This window comes from Macrobrachium nipponense, chromosome 47, assembly GCF_015104395.2.
Source record: "Macrobrachium nipponense isolate FS-2020 chromosome 47, ASM1510439v2, whole genome shotgun sequence".
NCBI lineage: Eukaryota > Metazoa > Arthropoda > Malacostraca > Decapoda > Palaemonidae > Macrobrachium > Macrobrachium nipponense.
The window spans coordinates 12,845,325-12,869,340 of record NC_087222.1 but is presented as its reverse complement, the minus strand read 5'-3'; the positions used below and the strand labels follow the sequence as shown (position 1 = coordinate 12,869,340).

General features: G+C 46.6%; 1 protein-coding gene across 1 annotated transcript in view; it reads left to right on the top strand.

Annotated features, from left to right (window-relative positions):
* Positions 1-24,016, top strand: part of LOC135204532 (gastrula zinc finger protein XlCGF8.2DB-like) — a gene marked incomplete at its 3' end in the record, with an annotated part of 99,392 nt that overhangs the window by 23,648 nt on the left and 51,728 nt on the right. The window lies entirely within an intron of this gene.

The following is a 24,016-nucleotide window of genomic DNA, read 5'->3' as shown; positions in this document are numbered from 1 at the left end:
GCATCTTTGTTCGGGGCAGGAGTAGTCAAGAAGAGGGCCGTGTACTGCTCCTTCTTGACTAAGTCGGTCTCTCACGCCCAGAGGTCTTCGCTGTTGTACTCACAGCTCTTGTCACAGCTCTTCCCCAAGAAGTTAGTGCAAGATATTTCGAGCTCTCTCGGCCAAGGCAACTCAGGACCTGCTGGCACAGTCGACGAGGAAGCCTCGACCGGACTTCTCTGTGAAGAACAAGAAAGAGAAACCCGCAACGCAGGAACCCTTTCGAGGGGGTCCATCCTCCAGACCTTCTTTTCGAGGCGAAGACCCACCTGCAGAGAAGGTAAACCTTCTCAAAATCTATCAAGACAACAAAGTAGCAAACAAGTCCTTCAGACGACAGTAGGCGCCAGACTCCTAAGTTTTGCAGATGTCTGGGCCCAGAGAGGGGTGGACACCTGGACACACTCTATTGTCAAAAAGGGATATCTCATTCCTTACGCTTCAAGACCTCCCTTAACGACCACTCCAAGGGAGTTGACGGCCAAGTACAAGGACCCCATCATGAACCAAGCCCTTGTTCTAGCAGTAGATCAGATGCTGGAAAAGGAGGCGATAGAACTAGTATCGGATCTTCACTCAGCAGGTTTTTACAACCGCCTCTTCCTAGTTCCGAAATCCTCAGGGGGATGGAGACCAGTTCTGGATGTAAGCGCCCTGAACTTCTTTGTGGAGAAAAAGAAGTTCTCGATGGAAACCACGTCATCGGTGTTGGCTGCTCTTCGTCCAGGGGACTGGATGGTGTCCCTGGATCTGCAGGACGCTTACTTCCATATGCCGATCCATCCCTCGTCGAGGAAGTATCTAAGGTTCATGATGCAAGGAAAAGTTTATCAGTTCAGGGCTTGTGCTTTGGCCTCTCGACGGCCCCTCAGGTTTTCATGGGGATCTTGAGGAATGTCGCGCAGTGGCTTCACTTGGAAGGAGTGAGAATATCCCTTTACCTGGACGATTGGCTTATAAGAGTCAGTTCGAAGGAACGTTGTCATCCCCAATCAAGAATGTGTTTATCTGGGGATTCGGATGGATTCTCGGGGTTTTCGGGCTTTTCCGTCCCTGGAAAGGATAGCCCGAGGCTCCGAGAAGATTGCAACCTTCCTAGGGAAAGATGCATGCACAGCGAGGGAGTGGATGAGTCTGTTGGGGACGCTCTCCTCGCTGGAGCAATTCGTTTCCCTAGGAAGGTTACACCTGAGACCTCTGCAGTTGTTTCTAGCTCAGAACTGGAATTGTCGTTCTCAGGATTTGATGTTCTCCTTTGCCGTAACTCAGCAGATAAAGGAGAAGTTATTGGGGTGGGCAGATCCCAACAGATATGTCCAAGGTCTGTCACTGTAATCCCTGAACCCCAGCCTAGTGTTGTTCTCCGACGCGTCGGAGACAGGTTGGGGGGCGACTCTGGGAACGAAGGAAGTGTCAGGCACCTGGGAGGGAGAACAGGTGTCCTGGCACATCAACAGAAAGGAACTGATGGCTGTTTGGCTGGCGCTGAAAGTCTTCAAGTCCCACGTCCGAGGCTCCATTGTTCAGGTCAACTCGGGCAACACCACAGCTCTGGCATACATCACGAAACAGGGGGGACACACTCCTTCTCCCTGTACGAGACAGCAAGAGATCTTTTGCTATGGGCCGAGGTAAGGAGTGTCAGGCTCCTCACCAGATTTGTACAGGGGGAAAGGAATGTAAGGGCAGACCTTCTCAGCAGAAAAGATTAGGTCCTTCCGACGGAGTGGACTCTTCATCAAGATGTTTGCCAAAGCCTGTGGAAACTGGGGCAGGCCCCATCTAGACCTCTTCGCCACCTCAAAGAACACAAGACTAGACCTGTATTGCTCTCCAATATCAGATCCAAGGGCAATAGCAGTGGATGCCCTTCAAGATCCTGGGAGAGACTCTAAAGAAGTTCGCCGCGTCAGATTCGGCTCGAATGACTCTGATCGCTCCGTTCTGGCCTGCCCAAGACTGGTTCACAGAGGTACTGGAATGGTTGGTGGACCTTCCAAGATCCCTTCCACCAAGGAAGGATTTACTCAGACAACCCCACTTTGACAGGTATCACAAAAACCTCCCCGCTCTCAGTCTGACTGGCTTCAGACTGTCCAAAGTCTTGTCAGAGCGAAGGGATTTTCGTCTAAGGCTGCAAAAGCTATTGCAAGAGCAAGGAGATCTTCCACCTTGCGAGTATACCAGTCGAAGTGGAATGTCTTTCGTCGTTGGTGTAGGAATAAGAAAGTTTCCTCTTCCAGTACCTCTGACCCAAATTGCTGACTTCATCCTTTTCCTTAGGGAAGAATGTGGACTAGCTGCCTTGACTATAAAAGGATACCGCAGTATGCTAGCAGCAGTGTGCAGACACAGAGGTCTGAACATTTCCAACAATGATCAGGTCTTTCGAGACAACAAAGAAAGGGTCCTTGAGAACACCCAATTGGAATCTTGACGTGGTTCTTCAATTTCTGAGTTCTTCAAGGTTTGAACCTCCTCAATCAGCTTCCTTCAGGGACCTTACCAAGAAGTCCCTTTTCCTCATGGCTTTGGTATCTGCCAAGAGGATGAGTGAACTGCAAGCCATAGAAGGAAAGGTGGGCTTCAAAGATCAGTCCGTGGTTTGTTCTTTCCTTCCCTAATTCTTAGCTAAGTATGAGAATCCGTCGAATCCATGGCCCAGAAGTTTTGAGGTCCAAGGTTTATCTACGCTCGTAGGGGAAGAGCCAGAGAGGACTCTTTGCCTGTAAGAAGCATTAAGTATTACCTCAGAAGGAAGGAACAACTTAAGGGCAATACAGACGTCCTCTGGTGTTCTGTGAGGGACCCCAGTAGGCCCTTGTCTAAGAATGCTCTGGCATTCTTCTTGAGAAGCCTAGTCAAGGAAGCCCATGTAGCATGTGACGAGGACCAGTTTAAGCTCCTTAAGGTTAAGGCCCATGAAGTGAGGGCCATTGCCACTTCTCTAGCCTTCAACAAGAACATGACGTAAGGATCACGTATGACAAGTGCTTCTCCTTAGGACCCTACGTATCTGCGGATTTGGTGCTGGGGTAGGGAGCTGAAACGTATCCTTGTTAGGTTAGCTAATTTTTATCCCTTTTTGGTTTGTGTTTTTATGGTTGTGTGAAAGAGGATGCAGGTAGGCATCTCTTTCGTGTCTTAGATCTAACACGGGTTAGATTGGTTATGTGGTCTGGATTGTTTTGGCTCCTTGCGATAGTAGTGGACAGGTTCTGTCATGTAAGCGGGCAAACCCCCTTTGACAAGATCCTACTTGGATTCTACCATGTAACTGGATGAGAAATCCCTTTGGTAGATCCAAAGAGTCTTTCAGCAACAGGTCACGTCCTCGCTGTAGCTCTTCAGGCAATGCAGACTCATAGACAGTACCCATGAAGTCTTCTGCCTTAACCAGGTAAGAACCAAGGTTTTTATATCCTACAACATCAGTTATTTCCCTTTTCTATATTGTTTAGCTGTCTCTTACCCTTCACCAAGGGTGCCAATCAGCTAAGTATATATCTGACAGAAAAGTTCATGTACAAAAATGATATTGTTATGATACAATAAAGTTTTGTACATACTTACCTGGCAGATATGTACTTAGCTATAGTCTACGACGTTCCCGACAGAATTTCAAATCTGGTGGCACACGCGACAGGTAGGTCAGGTGGTCTACCCTTCCGCCGCTGGGAGGCGGGTGTATGAACCAATCCCGTTTTCTAATCAGATTTTCTCTTCCACCTGTCTCCTGAGAGGAGGCTGGGCGGGTCATTAATCGTATATATCTGCCAGGTAAGTATGTACAAAACTTTATTGTATCATAACAATATCATATTTCTCTTTTTTCTGCTGTCTATAAAGTTTTTGTTTGCTATTCATAAGAGACTATGCTTGCATCCCTCTTATGAATTAGTCCAGAGGTCTGGCCATTGGTCATGCAGTTCCCATACTCCGACCAATTGGATAGAGGCCAGGTTCCCTTCCTCGCTCTTATGACCAGGATGGGAACCATGGTTGGGTGAACACCAGTCTGTTCACATGACTATCAGATTCCTCCCTCCAATCAGTGAATCTTCCTAATCTAAAGGACCGAGGATTTGTATAATGTATAGGAACAAATCACAATTTTTGAAAGTATATTGTATTTTCCTAACTATTCAACACAAGACAAGCATCAGTTTACTGTGCCTATCTCACCTTTTTTTTTTGTTTTTTTTCTTCTATGACCGATTTCAAGCCTATGCTGCAAGTACCTGTTTTGTATAGTTAGGAAAAATACATTTCATACATTCAACTTCCCTGTCAGATATATACTTAGCTATAGACTCCGTCGTCCCCGATAGAAATTCCAATTTCGAGGCACACGCTACAGGTAGGTAGGTCAGGTGATCTACCGCCCCGCCGCTGGGTGGCAGGAATAGGAACCATACCTTCTAGAACCAGATTTTCTCTATCGGTTGGAATGTAAACATACGTTTACGGTTCCTCCTGATTTGATTTTCGTGTTTCATCGATCTTCTGGGCTGTCTTTTGCAGGGAAGTACTGGGTCTTTGGTTCGGCATACGCTTTTATCAACTTTTTAATGAATTTCACTTCGAAATTTCGAAGAAAATACTAAGTGAAACTACCGAAATTATCGGTAGACACATAGTTTGCAATAAAGGGAATTATTAATATTTATTCATTATTACATGTAATAAAGGTTACAACTTTATTGAGGAAATATTAAACTCTAATTTCCTACTTTAGGAAGTCAGAAAAGCATATAACTAGATACGCATACTTTATAAGCTTTAATAGCGTTTGTGCTAACGAGCAGTTAGAGTATTAGCAGTACTAGTAGTTGTTGCATCCTCATCACCTTCTTACTCCACAGAAACTACAAATTTATATATGCAAATTTGAAGATAATGGATGTAGCTCAAAAGCGAGCTCTTAAAAGGTAAGAAGTGAATATAGTGTTCCCCATTGAAGTGGAGGGTGCATCTGATCGGCTCTATCTCGCTCCCAGGTCTAGACCTCTTCCAAACTCACAAGCCCAGAGGAGAAGGAATGTTGAAAGCCGCACGGAGGTTTCAGAGAATCCCCACCGATCAGGCGTCCCCTCGGCAGACTCTGTAGAACGTCCCAGACTGCCAAGTTTGCCATAGGAAAGGCATCTTAAAATAGTGGAGGGTGCATTCTGATCGGCTCTGTCTCGCTCTCAGGCCTAGACCTCTTCCAAGCTCACAAGCCCAGAGGAGAAGGAATGTCGAAAGCCTTAAGGAGGTTTCAGAGAATCCCCACCGGTCGGGCGTCCCCTCGGCAGGATCTGTAGTAGCGTCCCAGACTGCCAAGGATAGCCGTTGGAAAGGCATCCTAAAACAGTGTTTTTTCATCATCCGAGTCTTCATCGAAAGGAAAATAGGGTGGAGTTCTCACAAGCTGTCGAGACCTTCTAAAAGATCGTGGAAATCGCCAGCTTGGGATTCTATCCCGGAAAGTTTTCCGGAAGGCTATCCACCTGAGAAGAAGAAAGACATTTATTCATTAAATCCTCCTTCCCCTAGATCGGATACGGAGAAAGAAGACGACTCTACGAAGATCCTAGGAGAAAGGCAACAGTAGATATCTTCATTAATAGAAGTTTTGAAGAAGGATCCTCCCAGGAGAAAGGATCGCTTCCTTCCCGTTAAGAAATCCCGTCCGATAGAAGTGTTTGACAGCTCGGACGAGGCGGCCAGGCGCAAATCGCCGACAAGGCGAGAGGATTCTAAAGAGGCGCCTGTAGCGGCTGAAATAAGGCACAAAGTGCCTGAAGCGCCTGAAATGAGGCGCCTGAAACGAGACGCAAAGAGCCTGAGGCACCTGAAACGAGGCGCAAAGCTCCTGAAGCGCATGAAATGAGGCGCAAAGCGCCTGAAGCGCCTGAAATGAGGCGAAAAAGCGCCCTTGATCGCCTGAAACTCCTTGAAGCGCCTGAAATGAGGCCCGTCAAAAGCGCCTGAAGCGCATGAAACCTCTGAAAGGCGCCTGAAAAGTGAGGCGCAAAGCGCCTGAAACAAGGCGCAAAGCACCTGAAACAAGGCGCAAAGCACCTGAAGCGCCTGAGATGAGGCGCAAAGCGCCTGAAACTATAAACCAGGATCTTCATCGGAGATGGAGTTAGAGCCTGATTCTGCGAAAGGTGAAAGACATTCGAGGCCTTCTCCTGATAAGGACGGGAGTTGTCGCACAGGCGGCCGTCGCCCTTCTCAGGATAGTCTTAATGCAAAGTAAAGGCAAGAGCAAGATCGGCTTTTTTCCTGGCGGGGGACTCATTATGTCGCACAGGCGGCCGTAGCCCTTGTCAGGTTAGAATCGGTACTGCTTAAAAGTTCTTCACCTTACGAAAGCAGGCGCTCTCCTCCGGTTGCTCATTCTTCTCCCACCTTAATGGACAGGAAATGGAAGATAGATCGGAATTGGAAGCCAATAAGGGGCCAGGTCTCTCAGTTTATAAGACCTTAGCGACCTTTTTTATTGGAAAAAATTAGTTCATTACTAATAAGACGATATTAAAATCTTCCCCCTTCTAAAATAATGCAACCAACCATTTACAGAAAGAGTGGCAATCGTTTCCAAATTGAACAAGATTCGTACGAGCTCTCAGTCATTGATTAGAGGCTCTTCCAGATAATAGAGGCATAGAATACGGCCTTATATCCAAGAGAATAAAAATTTGAGGGATTCTCTTTGATCCTAGAGTTTTCATTGCGATCTCTTTCGACTAATACTAATTCGTGTTTATTGACGAAAAGAACAAAGAGGGCAAGATTTCCATTCTCTCTCTGAATCGGAGAGGAAAGAATGTAGTAGCAAGACTTGCTGTATACGACTACTGAATGACAAGTCATATACGCATACCATAGTTGCCTTTGTGGTTCGCTACGGAATTATCTATATCCTTACAGGATTTTCCTGGTAAGGACTTGGCTTAAAAGGTTTGTTACGACAATACCTACTCAGCTTCGGTATTTAACAAAGGTTGTTTTGCTTAAATTTGCATTATTAAGAGCTTCCTTAGGCTCGAGAATAATTTTATTATATTCCTTCATTGAATGAAGTAACTGGCAACTCATGATGAATGCAGCCAGGCAGCGAGCGAGACGGCGGGGCTGTCATTCTAAGGCCAATACAGTACCATCCAGTTCTCGGTCATGAGCAGTCGGTTACATTTCTCTCTCCAACTGGATCGAATGGTTAACCGTATATTCCCCCTACAATCATGGACTTAGCCTCGAATGGAGGGGATAGTTAAGCTAACATAAATAAAATATTGTCTGCCTTTTGCTAAGAAGCTTTCAATAAGAAAGATATTATAACCTTTCAATGCTGTTTACCTTAGGTAACATTATTAAAGGATTCTAACGCAGCAGAACATTATATTATACAATGCTCTCATGCTTACGAAAGCATGGCTTATTAGAATACATGCTTAGTGAGGAGATGGATGTAGTAGGGAATTCACTTTAAGACTACGGTATGGTCAAGTCTTTCGAGAAACGCACACAACCTTTTTAGAATCGGATATTGCTCAAGAGAAGATGGATGAGTGGGATGGGAAACATTCTCTTCGTGGCAGAAATGGTTTCCCTGAATGGACTATACTACGTATATAAGCGTTTTCATACATTCAACTTACCTGTCAGATATATACAGAGCTATCGACTCCGTCGTCCCCAACAGAAATTCAAATTTCGCGGCACTCGCTACAGGTAGGTCAGGTGATCTACCGCCCTGCTCTGGGTGGCAGGACTAGGAACCATTCCCGTTTTCTAATCAGATTCTCTCTGTCGCCGGTGGTATCAACATTGTTGTTACTTCCTCCTGACTAGAATTCTTTTTTCACAACGCTTTTGATCATCTCTCGCTGATATTTGGTGACGTACTTGGATCGTTGATTGGTTTTGGAATTCGTGAATATGTCTGACTCTAGTGTTAGTTTCAGTGTGTGTGTGAATGAGGGCTGTAAGGTGAGGATTCCGAAAGCTTTGGTAGATCCTCACACTACATGCAGTGGTTGCAGAATGGTTGAATGCTCGATTGGAGAAAACAGTGTAACGAGTGTGAGAAACTGAATGTGCGCAAGAGTGGAAGAATCTAACTTCTTACTTGAAGAAGTTAGAGAAAGATAGAGAGAGGAAGCGGCTTACAAAACCCGCAGAATGTCTACATCTCGTGATTTACTGTCTAGTTCTGTAGCCTCTTCCTCTGATAATCATGCCCATTCTGTTTCAGCCCGTTCACAAATTGCTAATCCCTCTAGTTCTGCTTCGGAAATAGCGGAACTCAGAGAATCCATTCAGAAAATGCAGGAAAAAATGGCAGCATTGGAAGGTAAGGAAAGTGAATGTGGTTTCGCTAGTGATATTTGTGTCCCCAGTGTAGTGGAGGGGGCGTCTGGTCGTCTCTGCGACGCTCCCAGGCCTAGACCTCTTCCAAGCTCCCTGGCCCGGAGGAGAATTGGAAGGAAGTCGAAAGCCGTACGGGGGTTGTGGAGAATCCCCAACGATCAGGCGTCCCTTCGGCAGAATCTATCATATCACAAACTGCCAAGGACCGCTATAGGAAAAGCGTCCTTCGAGAGTGCTTTTCGTCTTCTAGTTCGCCCTCTCCGAGAAGAGGATGGAAGGAGTCAAAACTTTCCCGTCCGCTGAAGAGGAGTATGAAAGAACATGAGCTCAATTCTAGTCCCGAGCGCGCTCTGAAGAAGATGCGCCTTCGGTAATAAAGAAGGCTAGAAAACAATCAGACTCTGGGTCTGGAGGAGATCCTAGAGCGCCTTCCAGATCTCCCTCTCCTGATTCGAAAGATTCCTCAACCAGGAAATTTTAATGAATGTGCAGGAACAATTAGCCTCGTTGGTAGGAAGTTCTTTATAAGGAGCCTACTCGTAAGAAGGATGATAGGCTTCCTATTAAAAGATCTAAATACCGATCCCCTGTCATGCGCAACGAGCCTTCCGGGGGAGGTGTCGCACAGGCGACCATCTCCGGCGGGAACGGTGCGTTAGACAGGAGAGAAGTAAGAAAGGAAGTTACTCCTGTCAAGCGTTTGGCGCCAGCCAGGAGCCAGGCTCCGAGTAGGCGCAAAGAGCCAGAATATTCGGTACAACATTCAAGATCTTCAACCAAGCGCCAAGAGTTAACTGAAGAAGAAGATCCTGTTAGGAGTAGAGCGCTTGTTAAACGAAAAGCGCCTACCATGATCAATACTCCTACTAAACACCATACGCATTCCAAAGATCAGGAGTATTTGGAGCGACATACTCCTGCCAGGCGCCAGGAGTCTTCGGACGTCGATACTCCTCCCAGGCGCCAGGAGTATTCTGAACTTAATACTCCTCCCAGGCGCCAGGAGTATTCTGAACTTAATACTCCTCCCAGGCGCCAGGAGTATTCCGAACTTTATACTCCTCCCAGGCGCCAGGAGTATTCGAATTAACTCCTCCCAGGCACCGGAGTATTCGGAACAAGATGCGCCTACCAGACGCCAGGAGTATTCGAAGCGCGTTGCCCCTGCCAAGCACCAGGAGTATTCCAAACACGTTACTCCTTCCAGGCGAGATACTCCTGCCGTACGCCAGGCGCATTCCCTGCATGAAGAGCCTGACATCCGACAGGAGTCATCCAAGCGTCAATCTTTTAGCAAAAAGAGAGTAACTCTTAGTCCCTCTCCAATTAGAAGTGCTTCTTCGGAAAGGAAGAGAGTAAGGGAAGAAACAGAAGAAAGAAGGGAGCCTTCTCCTTCCGAGCCTATGAACCCAGAAGATGCCTCGGAGGATGAAATGAAGGAAGGATTTTCTAATTACAAAGTTCTTTCGTCCCTTCTTTTGGAAGAATATGGAGATTCTTTAACGCCAGCCGCTCCTCCTTCTCCACGCTCTCTGTTTTCGAGCAAGAAAACGCACAAGTCTTCCTCTTTCCTAAAAATGAAGCCTGCTATATCTATGAGGAGGGCGCTACAATCTCTTGACTCCTGGTTCAAGAAGAAGAAGGAGTTAGGAAGGACAGTCTTTTGTATGCCTCCTGCTAAACTTACGGGGAGGAGAGGCATTTGGTACGAAACGGGAGAAAATATGGGATTGTCTCTGTCCGTTTCGGCTAAGTCAGACTTCTCGAGTTTAGTAGACTCATCGAGAAGACACGTCTTGAATTCAGCAAAAGTAACATGGGGTCTTTCGGAAACGTACCACCTCCTCAAGGGACTTTTTCACACTTTAGAAGTTTTTAACTTCTTAGATTGGTCCCTTGGGGTTCTTGCCAAGAAGTCTCATGACAAGGAACAACTGGACCCAGAAACCCTAAATAGCATCCTCACATGCATTGATAAGGCTGTTCAGGATGGATCGGCTGAAGTTTGCTCCCTCTTTGGTGCAGGAGTTTTAAAGAAGAGGGCGGTTCACAGTGCTTTCCTCACGAAGGCCGTCTCTCCTTCGCAAAGGTCCGCCTTATTGTTTGCGCCTCTCTCAGAACATCTTTTTCCCTCGCAGTTGGTGAAGGATATTGCCCATTCACTGACTGAAAAGGCCACCCAGGATCTCCTTAGACAATCCTCAAGGAAAAATAGACCTGTGGCCAGTGAGGAAAAGAAAGTGGCTCGTCCAGCTCAGCAGCAGCCCTTTCGAGGAGGCCTTCCAGCTAGATCTATCGCTAGAAGGAAGTCAACCGAGAAAAGGGGCAGGTCTTCCTTCCGTCCCTTTAAGAAGGGAAAGTGAGAAATCTATCCTCCAAACACCTGTAGGAGCCAGGTTACATTTCTTTGCGAAAGCCTGGGAAGACATAGGATCGAATCCTTGGACGATGTCAATCATCAAGAAGGGTTATTACATCCCATTAAAGGACAGTCCTCCCTTGACAACATCACCGAGGGAACTGTCCGCCAGATACAAGGACCCTGTTCTGATGGATACTCTTCGTCAGATGGTGGAACAGATGTGGGACAAAAGAGCAATAGAGCTGGTGCTGGATCGCAGCTCCCCGGGGTTTTACAATCGCTTGTTTCTTGTAGCAAAAGCCTCGGGGGGGATGGAGACCGGTACTGGATGTAAGTGCGCTGAACAAATTCGTAAAAACAACAGAAGTTCAGCATGGAAACGTCTGCTGCAGTCCTTGCAGCACTGCGTCAAGGAGATTGGATGGCGTCCCTAGACCTTCAGGACGCATATTTCCACATCCCGATCCACCATTCATCGAGGAAGTACCTTCGATTTATGTTCGAGGGAAGAATCTATCAGTTCAGGGCCCTGTGTTTCGCCTTTCCACGGCTCCTCAAGTCTTTACGGACATGATGAAAAATGTATCAAGACAACTTACATTTGAAAGGGATAAACGTCTCCCTGTACCTGGACAACTGATGAGCCTCAAAAAGCACGTGTTTGGAGGATCTGGTCAACAAAACTCTGGAATTGACAAAATCATTGGGATTGATCGTGAACCTCGATAAGTCTCAGATGATCCCCAGCCAGAACGTGGTTTATCTGGGGATTCAGATGGATTCTCGGGGTTTTCGAGTTTTTCCCTCTCAAGAGAGAATAAGGAAAGGCTGTGCCATGGTATCGACTTCTTAGGGAAAGAGCGCACTTCAGCGAGGGAATGGCTGAGCCTTCTGGGGACCCTTTCCTTCACTCGAACAGTTTCTTTCCCCTAGGAAGACTACATCTTCGTCTGCTTCAGTTCTTCCTGAGAAGAAGTTGGAGTTGGAAGACAGGACAGCTCTCGGACACGTTTCCAATCTCGGAGGAAATAAAAAATAATTTAAAGTGGTGGTTGATTCCCTTAAAAGAAAGCAAAGGAGTATCCCTGCAAGTACGGAACCCAAGCCTGACATTGTTCTCAGACGCGTCGGAGTCGGGCTGGGGTGCAACATTGGGATCCAAAGAAGTGTCAGGCACCTGGTCGGCAGAACAGGTGTCATGGCATATAAATTGCAAGGAGCTTTTAGCAATTCACCTTGCGCTAAAGAGCTTCGAACACATAGTCAGAGGCAAGGTCGTACAGATAAACTCAGACAATACAACCGCTCTGGCTTATGTCAAGAAACAAGGAGGGACTCACTCTTTCGCTCTGTACGAGCTGGCAAGAGATCTGTTGTTTTGGGCGAACCAAAGGAAGGTAGTTCTTCTAACGAGGTTTGTCGAAGGAGAGAGGAATGTGAGAGCGGACAGACTGAGCAGGAGGTTCCAGGTCCTTCCCACAGAATGGACACTCCACTCAGAAGTCTGTCAGAGCCTTTGGTATCTTTGGGGGAAGCCTCAAATAGATCTTTTCGCCACATTCCTCTCCAAAAGGATAGACACATTTTGTGCCCTAGTGGAAGATCCCAGGGCTTATGCAACAGACGCCTTTCTCCTGGACTGGTCAGGGCTAGATGTTTACGCTTTTCCCCGTTCAAGATACTGGGGGAAGTAGTCAGAAAATTCGTGGCATCCGAGGAAAACCAAAATGATTCTGATTGCTCCGTATTGGCCACCTCAGATTTGGTTCACAGAGGTGATGGAGTGGACAGTGGACTTCCCCAGATCTCTTCCAAACAGAATAGATCTGCTCAAACAACCCCACGTTGAGAGGTACCATCAAAACCTACCCGCTCTTGCTCTGACTGCCTTTCGACTATCGAAAGACTTGTCAGAGCGAGAGGGTTTTCTCGCCAGGCAGCAAGCGCAATTGCTAGAGCCCGCAGATCATCTACTAGGCGAGTGTACCAATCGAAGTGGGAGGTTTTCAGAAGCTGGTGCAGGTCGAAGAAGCTGTTCTCTTCCAGTACCTCTGTGACCGAAATTGCGGATTTCCTTCTGTTTCTTAGAGAAAAGTCGCATCTCTCTGTATCGACTATTAAGGGGTACAGGAGTATGCTTTCAGCAGTCTTTAGAAACAAGGGATTAGATCTACGAATGATAAGGATTTGCACGACCTCATTCGTTCCTTCGAAACATCAAAGTCACTGGAACCTAAGATTCCAAGCTGGAACTTAGGATGTGGTTCTTAAATTTCTATCCTCCGAAGAATTCGAACCACCACACACTGCTTCATTTCGTAATATCACTAGAAAGTTTTTGTTTCTGATGTCTCTTGCAACGGCAAAAAGAGTCAGCGAGTTGCACGCCCTTGAATCAACGAGTCGGCCTTCAAAGGAGACTGCAATTTGTTCATTCCAGTCTCTCTTCTTGCCAAAAATTGAAAACCCTTCGAATCCCTGGCCCAGGAGCTTCGAGGTAAAAGGACTTACTAGTTTGGTGGGCAGAGAGGCAGAAAGATCCCTTTGCCCAGTTAGAGCTCTTAAATTCTATCTGGACAGGAAGAAGCAGTTGGGGGGTTTGCAAAAAGGTCTTTGGTGCTCAGTAAAAGACCCCAAGAGAGCAATGTCCAAGAACGCCTTAGCCCTCTTTGTTAGAAGTGTTATTATGGAAGCTCATAAGAATTGTCCAGATGATTCTTTTAATCTTTTAAGAGTGAGAGCCCACGAAGTTAGGGCAATCGCAACCTCTGTTGCGTTCCAAAGAAATATGTCACTTAAAAACATTTTGGATGCAACTTATTGGAGATGCAACTCTGTGTTTGCATCTCATTATTTAAAAGATGTGCGAGTTTACGTATGAGAAATGTTTTTCTCTAGGTCCGTTGTGTCAGCACAGACGGTTCTGGGTAAGGGAGCTAGCACCTGATCCTTAATAATGTTATGTAACCCTCTTGTTGGATGTGTTCTTGAGTTTCCTGTGCATGGAAGTGTCCAGGTGTCGCACAGGCGACCTTCACTTCTCTTCACTAGGAGATCGAGTGACAGCTGACTTTTAGAGGGGTACAAAAATTTTTTTTTTGTACTATTGTATGTGTGGTTATTGAGTTTGTGGTTGTTTGCTAAGAGTTTGGGGATAGCTCTTGGCAATCTTAGAACTAACACGGGTGTTAGGTTCGGGTGATCGGGATCGGTTGTGTGCTCCTTAAATAAAGGCGTGTTGTCATATAAGCGGATGTGCTCCCATTGACAAATGCCAGTTAGGTTCTGTCGAGTAAGTGGATGATACCCCATCGACAGATCCACAAGAACTCTTGGCCACAGATCACTATCTCGCTAAGGCTCTTGAGGTGAAGCAGACTCCTAGACAGCAGTCACGAAGTCTTCCACCTGATAAGGTAGGAACCAAGGTCTATAAATACCTACAACATATGTTGTTTACCTGTCTAGTCAGTAGTTAGCTGTCTCTTGCCGTCCACCAAAGGGTGTCAATCAGCTATGTATATATCTGACAGGTAAGTTTGAATGTATGAAAAATGATAGTTATGATACAAATAAAGTTTCATACATACTTACCTGGCAGCTATATACAAATTGAAGACCCAACCCAGCCTCCCCGCAGGAGACAGGTGGAAGAGAGAATCTGATTAGAAAACGGGAATGGTTCCTAGTCCTGCCACCCAGAGCAGGGCGGTAGATCACCTGACCTACCTGTAGCGAGTGCCGCGAAATTCTGCCAGGCAAGTATGTATGAAACTTTATTGTATCATAACAATAACATTTTTTCCTACTAAGAACGGAATTAACATGTGAAAGGATGTCAGGTACCATAAAGGCACAGATGTTCTGGCACATAACATAAAGAGAATTAGAAGAAAGCACAGCCTGGCGCAAAGCGCCAGAAGCGCCAACCTGGCACAATGTGCCAAAAAGCATTTTGCGCCAGAAGCGCCACCCTGGCGCAATGAGCCAAGAGCACCATCCAAGATATTTTCTTGTTTTAGCGAGTTATTAACCTAAGAGTCCAGTAGCCTCTCAGACAGCACGCTCGGTAACGGGAAGATTCGTTCCTGATTTCGTTACCCATTTAATCACTTAGGCCAATTCCACGACTCTCTCATATCTCAAAGAGCATCGAGAATATCTTTTTTCGCTCCTGTTCGCGTTAACAAAGAGAACCTATTTGGAAAACAGACAGGGAATGTAACGATCCTTAAGAGGTTCGATGCAAGATTTTGCATGTCCGTGAGAACCTTCTCGATCGACGATAATAACTGTTAAAGTATGTCTAACATTTATTGCAAAGAGTTGTGAGAACCTGCAAAAAGTCTTCTTCATAGATCTCTTGGCAAGGTAGAAGACGAACAGTCTTCCTGTAGACTGCTTCCTTTTCCTTGAACAAAGAGAGGTAGCAATATACGCCATCTTTATTTTATATAAAGGGGAATAAACTTTAGTCTTTTTTCCCCTAAATATAAATTCTTTACAGAATTTAAGATAAAGGGCGTCAAAGAAAGAGAGGATAATACTTTATGCCTCATTTTGGCCTTGGAGACGTTGGATTCACAGAGGTCACGTTATTCTCACAGCATGTTTTGGAAGTCTTTTCCAAGGCAGTCTGAATATTCTATCAGCATCTATTATAAATGGACCTTAACAACCTCTCCACTCTGAGTCTGTCTGCGTGCAGACTGACCAGAAGTGGACATGAATGAGAGGATTTTTCAAGGTAAATGACAATAGTCATGGACAAGATATAGAATTGCTGCAGATCGTGCTAGAGGAAATGAGGAAACTGTCCTCTTCCGATACCTCTGTGAACCACATAGCGGTTTTTTTTCTTCCCTTTCAGAGGGAAGAATCACCTTTGTATATATCTGCTATCAAAGAACGCAGTAAAAGGCTATACTCTGTCTCTATAAAGGGATTGGAGATAGCAGAGGATTAAGATCTTCGGGATCTTATACGATACCTCAATATGACAAGAGTAGGATATCATGTACTTCTAATGGGATCTTTTTTGTGGCCACAGATTCTGTTCCGACAAGATAGAACTGCTCCTCATCAAACTTCTTTGAGAAATTTTTATGAGTGAATTCTTTGTTTCTCTTGGTCCTAAACGATCAAGAAGACAAGTGAATTTTTTGAGCATTGGAATCTCGCATCAGATTCTATGGAGATTAGACAATGGGTTCTTGCCAGCATAGTATGTCTGGCAAAAGAACTAAAACCCCCTATTCCTGATTCAATGTTTTCAGATAGAGGTTTCGTTGTCCAGGCAGGGTACTTACGTTTTCATCTACAGTAGAATGGTTCAAACGTTTGCCTACAGAGTATTTGGAATGCGATGACGGCCTCAGGAAATGCTTCCCAGAAGGTGTTCAGAGGGATACAATAAAGAGCTAGAAATCAGGAGTACTCCCAATTTCAGCTCGGAGTCTCCTTCGACTTCCAGGCTTCTTCCCTTCCTTCGGGCAAGGATAGGGAAGATTCTGCAACGAGACACCCCTTCAACATGTAAGAAGAGATCTCGTGAGCACGGAAGTATTCAAGAAGGACCCTCCTCGGAGGAAGACTCTTATCTCTCGTACGGTTAGATATCCTATCGTCTACTGGATGTAGCTGATTACAATCACCTCCCCTTGCCGGAGAGGCCAAAGCTCAAAGTGGAAGAACTTCTTCCACTCTTCTCCAGTCTCCTGATAACTATGTGGATGTTCAGGACTTTTGGACAATGTAGAGCCAACCAGGTGCCATATGCCAAAACAGGCGTAAAAAACGCCAGAGGCAGACAGTTTCAAGGAACACTGTCATTGTCTGATGAAGAGATGCGCTAGAGGCGAACAAATCGGACAGATAAGAGTGTCCGATGTGGGCATCGCCAGACATCCTCGAGACTCTACCAAGTTCGAAGCTCCAGCAAGTGGAGAGGAGTCAGCCAGGCGCCAGGCGCCAAATAGTGCCAGTCTGGAACCAGGCGCGAAGCTACTTCCAGGCGTGAGGCGCCAGCCATGAGTCAGGCGAAAAGCGCCTTCCAGGAGTTAGGCGCCAACCAAGTGTTCAGCAGGCGCGAGGTGCCAGCCAGACACGAGGCGCGAGGCGCCACCCAGGCGCAAGCCAGGCTCTAGGCTTCATCCAGAAAAGATCCATTTCAAAGGAAGCCCTGGTCTTCTTTGAAATAAGGGTGATCGCTAAAGCACTTCATGAATAACTTGATGATTCCTTCAAACAGCTGAGAATTAAAAGCGCTTGAAGTGCGAGCTTTTATGAATTCTTGTTTGTTACATAACAATATGTTGTGAAGGACATATTAGCTGTAACTTACGGGAGATGCAACTCCGTGTTGACTTCCCTTTGCACGAAGGAGGTCAAGTTGACCTTGCGAAGAGATCCTTCTCTCTTGGTTTTACGTGTCTACGGATACGTTGCTGGGATAGGGAGCTGACACTGATCCTTAACTGAGTTAATTTTTATGTTAACATAGTGTTTTTTTTTTCATTGGTTTGTTTGAAAGTAGTTTGGGGATAGCTCTTTTCAAACGAAGCACAAACCTTCGTGTTAGGATCAGGTGATCGGGATCGGTGTTGTGCTCCTTAGTTATGCCCCTAGGCATAGGTGTATTGTCATGTAAGTGGATAAGACCCCATTGACAAATGACCATTAGATTCTGTCGAGTAAGTGGATAAGACCCCATTGACAGATCTACAAGAACTCTTAGCCATAGGTCACATCCTTGCTGAGGCTCTTGAGACGAAGCAGACTTCTAGCAATAGCTAGGAAGTTGACCCTTCGTCTAAACACATAGGAACCAAGGTTTTATTTATTTATTACCTACAACGTATGTTGTTTACCTGTCTAATCAGTAATTAGCTGTCTCTTACCCTCCGCCAAAGGTGCCAATCAGCTAAGTATATACCTGACAGGGAAGTTGAATGCATGAAAATGATATTGTTGTTGTACAATAAAGTTTCATACATACTTACCTGGCAGATATATACGATTGAATGGCCCACCCAGCCTCCCCTCAGGAGACAGGTGGAAGAGAAAATCTGGTTCTAGAAGGTATGGTCCCTGTTCTGCCACCCAGCGGCGGGGCGGTAGATCACCTGACCTACCTACCTGTAGCGCGTGTCGCGAAATTCGAATTTCTATCGGGGACGACGGAGTCTATAGCTAAGTATATATCTGCCAGGTAAGTATGTATGAAACTTTATTGTACAATAACAATATCATGTTTACTTTCAAAAATTGTTATTTTATCACCAAAATTATATGAAAATACAGCAATTTGTGAATATTTCTGCAATTTTTGCACAAATAATGGGTATTTACTGTTTGTAGAGAAATTTGCAAATAGGCAAGTCCATAAATTGGAGTCTGTGGATAGCTGGGGTATACTTTATATGATGAATCTATAAATAATTTGAACTTGCTATTCATGGAAATTGTGAAATTATCCTAGCCTGAATTGTCTGAGATTGGCATTAGCACAATCTCTAGTATTTTGCAACCTTCATCTAAAGGACACCATAAGAAAATTCCCATATTCTTGGATATGCATATCTCCTAGAGGAATTTCCCCAAATGAACTTTCAGATCAAAGGAATAAATATGTGGCTTAGGCTTGGAAACCCCAATGACTCTTGGAGATCGCAGGGCAATGTCTTGCCCGTGTGATACATTAATTATTACTGGTCACTGACGGCCGTCATTAAACAACACCAAACCATTCGACTAACTGTCGAATCAACAAACAACTGACGACCATTACTTAAGCACTTATTACATGAGTTCATTCTAATACATGAAATAATCAAACAGTGCTTTTCAAAACTAAATACAAATGCAACAAAACATAATACATACCATCCTTTCACACAATATGCATTTCCACTTTATATAAATGAGGAAAATATACAAAACAACATTACAATTTCTGGCAAAGTACAATCTCTCTTGTCAAAGTTTTGACATAGTCCCCCTCAAAAAAAACTCATTTGTTCATGAAACTTACCTGTCAGATATATATATAGCTGTATTCTCTGAAGTCCGACAGAATTTCTAAAAACTTTCGACACACGTAGTGGGAGTAGGGTGGTTAGTACCCATTCCCGCCGCTGGGAGGCGGGTATCAGGAACCATTCCCATTTTCTATCAGATTTCTTCTGTCGCCGGTGTTGTAAACAACTGTTTACATCACCTCCGCCTCAGGATTTTGGAAAACTGTTCTTGCTTAAGTATCCTCTTGACTTTTTGGGTTTTTTGATATTGGATCGATAGCTAGACATACGTGACTTTGGATTGTTTAGATTTTGGCTTGGTTTTTTCCTTGAATAAGATGTCTGGGTCTAGTTCGGCTAGCGCCAGGGTGTGCATGAAGGATGAATGTAAGGTGAGGCTACCAAAGGCTTTGGTTGATCCTCACACAGTATGTAAAGGTTGTAGGAGACAAGTTTGTATGTATGATTTTCGCTGCACTGAATGCGAAAGTTTGACGGATGTGCAATGGAAGACGTATGAATCCTACGTTAATAAATTAGAGCGTGACAGGATCAGGAGGTCTTCCTCCAGGAGTAAATCGGGTAGCAGACAGGGTATTAATGTATCCCCTTCTAACCCTCCTGTAGAGTTTGTAACTCCTAACCCCGTAGTGTTGCCTTCGGGCCCTCAAGTGGTGTCTGCGGAGGGTAATGCCCTTTCGCTTATTTTGGATTCTTTGAAAACGCTCGAATCCAAAGTGCTTGCCCTTGAAAATAGGCAAAGTGCTAAGTGCAGTGATAGTGCCCCTAGTGAAGTGGAGGGGGCGTCAGATCGGCCCTATAGCGCCTCTAGGCTGGGACCTCTGCCGGACTCCCAGGACTCAGGGAGAGGGCATGTCGAAGGCCGAAGGAGGGTTACGGGGATCCCCCACTGATCTGACGTCCCTTCAGCAGCTCCTGTAGACGCTTCCCAGGCTGCTAAGGAGCGTGCTCGAGCACGCCTCCTTAAGGATTGTTTTTCGTCCTCCGACGCATCCTCCCCACACAAGGGGTGGGAATCTCGTCCGGATTCGCGGCCTCTGAAGAGGACCTTTCAAGATCAAGACGCTTCACGTCATGCTTTGCCTGATTGGCGGTCTTCTCCGGAAAGCGTAGCTTTTCCGCCCCAGAAGAAGACTAGGACGTCATCTGACGATGACTCCTTCAAGCGCCCCAGTCGCTCTAGAGCCAGGGCTTTTCCTGTGAGAAGGAAGGTGTCCCCTCGCCCCTCGCCTTCTCACAGGCACAGCTCTTCTCCTCGCAAGGAGACTTCTCAGACTGAAGTTATACTCGCTATGCAACGTCAACTGGATGCTTTGCTTAAGCAGAGGGAGACGGTTCCTCGTCGCAGGAAGGACGACAGACTGCCGGTCAAAAGGACCAGACGGTCTCCTCCGCCTTCTCCTCGTTCTTCCCCATCTCCGGTTGTTTCGCCCTCTAGACTTCGTTCTTCTTTGGAGAGAGAGAGGTCTCATCGAGCTCCCCTCTCTTCTCGGCGAGAGGACGATCAGCATTCCGATCTTGACGCTTTTGTGGACGACGAAGTTGAGCCTGTTGGACGGACTTCAGCACGTTTGGATCCTCGTAGTAAGGAAGAAGCGTCTTCCTTTTCTGCTCCTCGTAGACCTGCTCATGTCGACGATCAACGTGACGCTCGTCAGTTTGCAGTTCCGGTATCTTCGCGGAACGTTCGTAGAAACGCTTCGCGTGACATTCGGAGGGACGCTTCGCTCGACGCTTGTTTGGATGCTTCGCTGGATGCTCGCATGGACGCTAGGATGGACGCTCCACTGGACGCTTGTAGAGGAGTTCGTAAAAGCGCTTTGGACGCGAACGGGGAAGTTCGCTCTCACTCGGACGCTTTTCCCGAGTCTTGCTGACGCTTCACGTCTACGTGCAACATCCCGTTCACCTCAAGCTTTGGTTGATCCTGTGACTGTGAAGGATTCTGGTTCGGATCCGCTCCCCACTTCTTCTCGGCATCGTTCAGATATGAGACTCGGAGCGAAGGGTCTTTTGCCTTTCCCTTCGGGGTTTCACTCTGGTAAGGAAGAAGGAGAGTTAAGCTGCTCTTCGGAAGAGGTTGAAGGAGATCAACCTTCGACGTCTGCTTCTTCGGACTACCAAGTCTTAGCTCGGCTTCTCCGTGATTCGTTCGGGGATACCTTCCTTCCTTCTGCTCCGCCTTCTCCTCCCTCGCAGTTTTCTTCGTCGAAAGCAAGCAAAGCACCTGGTTTTGTTAAGATGAAGACTTCGCTATTGACCAAGAGGGCTTTCCGTAAGGTTAATACCTGGATGGAATCTAGGAAGGCACAAGGAAGGACCACTTTCGCCCTGCCTCCGTCTAGGCTTAGCGGTAAGGCAGGGATGTGGTACGAAACTGGTGAGGAGTTGGGACTGAAAGTTCCTACTTCAGCGCAAGGAGATTTCGCCAGTGTTGTGGATGCCTCTAGAAGATCTCTCTTAGCTTCAGCGAAGGTTTCGTGGACGACTTCTGAACTGGATCATCTTTTGAAGGGCCTTTTCAGGTCCTTGGAAGTATTCAACTTCTTAGACTGGTGTCTGGGAGTGTTAGACAACCAGTCTCGTAAGCCAGATTCGATTAGCCTCGGGGAGCTGTCCAGTGTGTTGTCATGCATGGACAAGGCCGTCAGGGATGGCTCGGAGGAGTTAGCCTCTCATTTTTCAGCAGGCGTTTTAAAGAAGAGATCGCTTTATTGCAATTTTGCTGCTAAGTCTGTCTCTCCCGCACAGAGGGCAGAGCTTTTGTTTGCGCCTTTTTCGAGCCATCTCTTCCCCCAGGCTATGGTGAAGGATCTGGCAGTAAGCCTTCAAGAGAAAGCCACTCAAGACCTATTGGCTCAGTCGTCGCGACGTCCTACGGGCCCTTCCACGTCTTCAGGAGCCCAATCTAGTAGAAAGCAGAAGCCCTTTCGTGGAGGAACTTCAGCTAGATCTTCACCCCGAGGAAGAAGTCTTCCTAGAGGTAGAGCCCCGGCTAAGTCTAGGGGCAAGAAGTGAGAGATCCGTCCTTCAGTCACCGGTAGGAGCCAGGCTGCAGTTGTTTGGAGAAGCCTGGAGAGAGAGAGAGGCGGACACCTGGTCTCTCAACATCATAGAGAAGGGGTACAAAATCCCTTTCGTAAAAGCGGAAGATACTCTTCGACCTGCTCGAGCAGATGCTCGAGAAGCGAGCAGTGGAACAGGTCTTAGACCTGGCAACGCCAGGATTTTACAACAGATTGTTTCTAGTACCGAAACAGTCGGGAGGGTGGCGGCCGGTCTTGGACATGTAAGTCGTCTGCAACCTTTCTTTATAGAGAAGCAGAGGTTCAAGATGGAGACACCTCAGTCAGTTCTGGGGGCCTTAAGACCTGGAGATTGGATGGTATCACTCGACCTTCAGGACGCCTACTTTCACGTCCCGATACATCCCCAATCTATGAAGTACCTTCGGTTCGTCCTGAAAGGAAAAGGTCTTTCAGTTCAGGGCTCTTTGTTTCGGACTGAGTACGGCCCCATTTGTGTTCATCATCTTAATGAAGAATGTAGCGAAGTGGCTCCATCTTTCCAACATCAGGATCTCGCTCTATCTGGACGACTGGCTCGTACGAGCCTCTTCGCAGACCCGGTGCCTGAAGGACCTGCAAACGACTCTGTCTTAGCTGCGTCCCTGGGACTTCTGGAGAACTTCGAAAAGTCACATCTGACCCCAACACAGTCCATCGTGTATCTGGGGATTCAGATGGATTCAGTGGCTTTTCGGGCTTTTCCGTCCCAGGAACGTAAGCAACAAGGCATAGAAAAAGTGTCAGCCTTTCTACGGAAGGATTCATGCTCGGTGAGGGAATGGATGAGTCTGCTGGGGACCATTTCCTCGCTGGAGAAGTTTGTTTCCCTGGGGAGGCTACACCTTCGACCTCTTCAGTTCTTCCTGTCGGGCAGCTGGACAGAGAAGGACAACCTCGAAATGATTTTGACCATCTCAGAAGAGGTAAAGAGCCATCTAAGATGGTGGCTCGATCCGTTGAAGCTGTCAGAGGGCATGTCCCTCAAGCTTCGGAACCCCGACCTAGTGTTGTTCTCCGACGCGTCATCCACGGGGTGGGGAGTAACACTAGGGGGGGAGGAAGTGTCAGGCACCTGGGGAGGGGAACAGGTAGCCTGGCATATCAACTTCAAAGAGCTGGCAGCGGTTCAGTTAGCGCTCCGGTTCTTTCAAGACAAAGTCTCCCGTCGTGTAGTCCAAGTCAACTCGGACAACACCACAGCCCTGGCATACTTGAAGAAACAAGGAGGAACGCACTCTCACTCCCCGTTCGCTCTAGCGAAAGAGATTCTGCTTTGGGCGAAGGAGAGAGAAATCACGATCTTGACAAGGTTCATTGCCGGAGTCGAGAACGTCCGTGCAGATCTCCTCAGTCGACAAGGACAGTTGCTGCCGACAGAGTGGACCCTCCATCAGAACGTATGCCAGGAGCTGTGGGGTCTTTGGGGATGTCCTTTGGTGGACGTTTTTGCAACCTCAAGAACGACGAGACTTCCTCTTTACAGCTCCCCGGTTCTCGATCTGGGAGCAGTAGCAGTAGACGCCCTTTTATGGGATTGGACGGGTCTAGATCTCTACGCATTTCCCCCCTTCAAGATCCTCGGGGAAGTGATGAGAAAGTTTGCAGCTTTGGAAGGGACGAGGTTAACGTTAATCGCCCCCTTTTGGCCCACAGCGGACTGGTTCACAGAGGTGATGTCATTCCTGGTAGATTTTCCGAGATCTCTTCCTTTAAGGAGAGATCTACTCAAACAGCCCCACTTCGAGAGGTACCACAAAAACCTCTATGCTCTGAGTCTGACTGCGTTCAGACTATCCAGAAGCTGGCCAGAGCGAGAGGTTTTTCGAGACCGGTGGCTAAAGCTATCGCCACCGCGAGGAGACCATCTTCAATCGCGGTTTACCAATCGAAGTGGGCAGCTTTTAGGAGCTGGTGTAAGAAGAAAGGAGTTTCCTCTACCACGACCTCTGTGAGCCAGATCGCCGACTTCCTACTTTTTCTCAGACGAGATTTGAAGCTTGCAGTGTCGACCATTAAGGGCTACAGAAGTGTTTTATCTGTGGTTTTTCGTCATAGAGGTCTAGACCTAGCCAATAACAAAGATCTCCATGATCTTTTGAGATCTTTTGAGACCACCAAGGTACCTCTTCCTAAGTTGCCTTCTT